The sequence below is a fragment of the Triticum dicoccoides genome, chromosome 3B, assembly GCF_002162155.2.
Source record: "Triticum dicoccoides isolate Atlit2015 ecotype Zavitan chromosome 3B, WEW_v2.0, whole genome shotgun sequence".
In the NCBI taxonomy this organism is placed as follows: Eukaryota; Viridiplantae; Streptophyta; class Magnoliopsida; order Poales; family Poaceae; genus Triticum; species Triticum dicoccoides.
In genome coordinates this window covers 478,924,259-478,929,978 of record NC_041385.1, presented here as the reverse complement: position 1 = coordinate 478,929,978, position 5,720 = coordinate 478,924,259, and positions in this window count along the sequence as shown.

Genomic DNA, 5,720 nt, shown 5'->3' with positions numbered 1-5,720 from the left:
GAAGGATTACCCAACAGTTTCCTTTGGGTATTCTATGACGACGCACTTCTCCGATTTGGGTTTGAGCTTATCAGGTTGAACACCTTTTTCATATAAGCATCGCAACTCCAAACTTTAAGAAACGACAGCTTAGGTTTACTGCTAAACCATAGTTCATACGGTGTCATCTCAACGGATTTAGATGGTGCCCTTTTAACGTGAATGCAGCTGTCTCTAATGCATCCCAAAACAGTAGTGGTAAATCGGTAAGATACATCATAGATTGCACCATATCCAATAAAGTGCGGTTATGACGTTCGGACACACCATAACGTTTGTGGTGTTCCAGGTGGCGTGAGCTGTTAAACTATTTCACATTGTTTTAATTGAAGACCAAACTCGTAACTCAAATATTCGTCTCCGCGATCAGATCGCAGAAACTTTATTTTCTTGTTACGATGATTTTTCCACTTCACTCTGAAATTCTTTGAACCTTTCAACTATTTCAGACTTATGTTTCATCAAGTAGATATACCCATATCTGCTCAAATCATCTTGTGAAGGTCAGAAAATAACGATACTTGCCACGAGCATCAATACTCATTGGATCGCATACATCGGTATGTATTATTTCCAACAAGTTAGTAGCTCGTTCCATTGTTCCGGAGAACGGAGTTTTAGTCATCTTGCCCAAAAGGCACGGTTCGAAAGCATCAAATGATTCATAACCAAGTGATTCCAAAAATCCATCTTTATGGAGTTTCTTCATGCGCTTTACACCGATATGACCCAAACGGCAGTGCCACAAATAAGTTGCACTATCATTATTGCATCTTTTGGCATCAATATTATGAATATGTGTATCATCAAGATCGAGATCCAACAAACTCTTTTCATTGGGTGTATGACCATTGAAGGTTTTATTCATGTAAACAGAACAACAATTATTCTCTGATTTTAAATGAATAACCGTATTCCAATAAATATGATCAAATCATATTCATGCTCAACGCAAACGCCAAATAAAATTTATTTAGTTTTAACACTAATCCCGAAAGTATAGGGAGTGTCCGATGAAGATCATATCAATCTTGGAACTACTTCCAACACTCATCGTCACTTCCCCTTCAACTAGTCTCTGTTTATTCTGTAACTCCTGTTTCGAGTTACTAATCTTAGCAACCGAAGAAGTATCAAATACTCAGGGGCTACTATAAACACTAGCTAGGCACACATTAATAACTTGTATATCAAATATACCCTTGTTCACTTTGCCATCCTTCTTATCTACCAAATATTCAGGGCATTTCCGCTTCTAGTGACTATTTCCTTTGGAGTGTAAGCACTCAGTTTCAGGCTATGGTCCAGTTTTGGGATTCTTCGCAGGAGTGACAACTTGCTTGTCTTTCCACTTGAAGTTCCCTTTCTTTCCCTTTGCCCTTCTCTTGAAACTAGCGGTCTTGTCAATCATCAACACTTGATGCTCTTTCTTGATTTCTACCTTCGTTGATTTCAATCATCACGAAGAGCTCATGAATCGTTTTTGTCATCCCTTGCATACTATAGTTCATCACGAAGTTCTAATAACTTAGTGATGGTGACTAGAGAACTCTGTCAATCACTATCTTATCTGGAAGATTAACTCCCACTTGATTCAAGCGATTGAAGTACCCAGACAATCTGAGCACATGCTCACTAGTTGAGCGATTATCCTCCATCTTTTAGCTATAGAACTTGTTGGAGACATCATATCTCTCAACTCGGGTATTTGCTTGAAATATTAACTTCAATACCTAGAACATCTTATATGGTCCATGATGTTCAAAATGTCTTTGAAGTCCCGATTCTAAGCAGTTAAGCATGGTGCACTAAACTATCAAGTAGTCATCATATTGAGCTAGCCAAACGTTCATAACGTTTGTATCTGCTCCTGCAATAGGTTTGTCACCTAGCGGTGCATCAAGGACATAATTCTTCTGTGTAGCAATGAGGATAAACCTCAGATCACGGATCGTATCCGCATCATTGCTACTAACATTTTTCAACACAATTTTATCTAGGAACATATCAAAATAATCATATGAAAGCAACAACGTAAACTATTGATCTACAACATAATTTGCAAAATACTACCAGGACTAAGTTCATGATAAATTTAAGTTCGATTAATCATATTACTTAAGAACTCCCACTTAGACAGACATCTCTCTAGTCATCTAAGTGATCACGTGATCCAAATCAACCAAACCATGTCCGATTATCACGTGAGATGGAGTAGTTTCAATGGTGAACATCGCTATGTTGATCATATCTACTATATGATGCACGCTCGACCTTTCGGTCTCCGTGTTCCGAGGCCATATCTGTATATGCTAGGCTCGTCAAGTATAACTTGAGTATTCCGCATGTGCAACTGTTTTGCACCAGTTGTATTTGAACGTAGAGCCTATCACACCCGATCATCACGTGGTGTCTCAGCACGAAGAACTTTCGCAATGGTGCATACTCAGGGAGAACACTTCTTGATAATTAGTGAGAGATCATCTTAAAATGCTACCGTCAATCAAAGCAAGATAAGATGCATAAAGGATAAACATCACATGCGATCAATATAAGTGATATGATATGGCCATCATCATATTGTGCTTGTGATCTCCATCTTCGAAGCACCATCATGATCACCATCGTCACCGGCGCGACACCTTGATCTCCATCGTAGCATCGTTGTCGTTATGCCATCTATTTCTTCTACGACTATCGCTACCGCTTAGTGATAAAGTAAAGCAATTACAGGGCGTTTGCATTTCATACAATAAAGCGACAACCATATGGCTCCTGCCAGTTTCCGATAACTTCGGTTACAAAACATGATCATCTCATACAATAAAATATAGCATCACGTCTTGACCATATCACATCACAACATGCCCTGCAAAAACAAGTTAGACGTCCTCTACTTTGTTGTTGCAAATTTTACGTGGCTGCTACGGGCTTAGCAAGAACCGTTCTTACCTACGCATCAAAAACCACAACGATAGTTCGTCAAGTTGGTGCTGTTTTAACCTTCGCAAGGACCGGGCGTAGCCACACTCGATTCAGCTAAAGTGAGAGAGACAGACACCCGCCAGCCACCTTTAAGCACGAGTGCTCGTAACGGTGAAACCAGTCTCGCGTAAGCTTACGCGTAATGTCGGTCCGGGCCGCTTCATCTCACAATACCGCCGAACCAAAGTATGACATGCTGGTAAGCAGTATGACTTGTATCGCCCACAACTCACTTGTGTTCTACTCGTGCAAATAACATCAACGCATAAAACCTAGGCTCGGATGCCACTGTTGGGGAACGTAGTAATTTCAAAAAAATTCCTACGCACACGCAAGATCATGGTGATGGTATAGCAACGAGAGGGGAGAGTGTTGTCCACGTACCCTCGTAGACCGTAAGCGGAAGCGTTATGACAACGCGGTTGATGTAGTCGTACGTCTTCACGATCCGACCGATCCAAGTACCGAACATACGGCACCTCCCAGTTCAGCACACGTTCAGCTCGATGACGATCCCCGGGCTCCGATCCAGCAAAGCGTCGGGATGAGTTCCGTCAGCACAATGGCGTGGTGACGATGATGATGTTCTACCGGCGCAGGGCTTCGCCTAAACTCTGCGACGATATGACCGAGGTGGAATATGGTGGAGGGGGGCACCGCACACGGCTAAGGAACGATCCGTAGATCAACTTGTGTGTCATGGGGTGCCCCCTGCCCCCGTATATAAAGGATCAAGGGGGAGGGGGCCGGCTAAGAGGAGGAGGCACGCCCAAGGGGGAGAATCCTACTCCAAGTAGGATTCCCCTCTCTTTCCAAGTCCTACTAGGAGAAGGGAAGGAAGGGGAGGAGAAGGAGAAGGAAGGAGAGGGAGGAGAAGAAGGAAAGGGGGGCCGGCCCCCTAGTCCAATTCGGTTTGGGCTAGGGGGGCCACGCGCCCTACCTCCTCTCTTCCACCACTTGGCCCATGAGGCCCATTGCTTCTTCCTCATATTCCCGTAACTCCCCGGTACCCCCGAAAATACCCGAATCACTCGGAACCTTTCCGAACTCAGAATATAGTTGTCCAATATATCGGTCTTTACGTCTCGACCATTTCGAGACTCCTCGTCATGTCCCCGATCTCATCCGGGACTCCGAACTCCTTCGGTACATCAAAACTCATAAACTCATAATATAACTGTCATCGAAACCTTAAGCGTGCGGACCCTACGGGTTCGAGAACTATGTAGACATGACCTAGAACTATTCTCGGTCAATAACCAATAGCGGGACCTAGATGCCCATATTGGCTCCTACATATTCTACGAAGATCTTTATCGGTCAAACCGCATAACAACATACGTTGTTCCCTTTGTCATCGGTATGTTACTTGCCCGAGATTCGATCATCGGTATCCAATACCTAGTTCAATCTCATTACCGGCAAGTCTCTTTACTCGTTACGTAATGCATCATCCCGCAACTAACTCATTAGTCACATTGCTTGCAAGGCTTATAGTGATGTGCATTACCGAGAGGGCCCAAAGATACCTCTCCGACAATCGGAGTGACAAAACCTAATCTCGAAATACGCCAACTCAACATGTACCTTCGGAGACACGTGTAGTACTCTTTATAATCACCCAGTTGCGTTGTGACGTTTGGTAGTACCCAAAGTGTTCCTCCGGTAAACGGGAGTTGCATAATTCTCATAGTTACAGGAACATGTATAAGTCATGAAGAAAGCAATAGCAGTATACTAAACGATCAAGTGCTAGGCTAACGGAATGGGTCATGTCAATCACATCATTCTTCTAATGATGTGATCCCACTAATCAAATGACAACACATGTCTATGGTTAGGAAACAAAACCATCTTTGATTAATGAGCTAGTCAAGTAGAGGCATACTAGTGACACTATGTTTGTCTATGTATTCACACATGTATTATGTTTCCGGTTAATACAATTCTAGCATGAATAATAAACATTTATCATGAAATAAGGAAATAAATAATAACTTTATTATTGCCTCTAGGGCATATTTCCTTCATTCCGGCCATCTCCTCCTTGCTTCAGCAGTGAGCAGCCTTTTCGGCTTTTAGCTCTTCGGCTGCCTTCGAGGCAGCCGCATCACTCCTTTTGGCCTGCTCCTTGGCTCTCTGCCCAAAGGTCCTCCACAGCAGCAGCACCATCTGCATTAAGCATACATGTTGTAAGGAGTGGGCATCATCTCCCTTACTAGGTGACCACGGAGAAACAACCTACCTTGTGACTCATCAAGTCGTTTATTGACCAGCGCGATGTCCGCATCCACAACGTCGAGTTGCCGCTTTAGCTCGGCAACTCTATCAGTCCGGCTGGCCACTGGACAATCCGCCACCTGCATAGGAAAGGCGAGAATTAATAACTGAGATTATGATCCTCGGCACCCTGTCGCTTTCGACAACATACCGAGTCTCAGGGGCTACTATCTATACAGGGCGCACTCTATGTGCAAAACTGTCAAAAGGTATGTCATTTTTTACATACCTCAAACCCCGCCAGCAAACTTCTGACGGCATCATGCAACCCTCCCTCAGCGGATGAAATTCTTTCAATCACCGTACTCATTAATGTACGGTGATCTTCTGAGATAGACGCCATCTCGAGCAGATCCTTCAGCTCCCCCGGCCGCACACTAGTTGGTGCCGAACTCTCTGGCCCTACCGGACTCGGG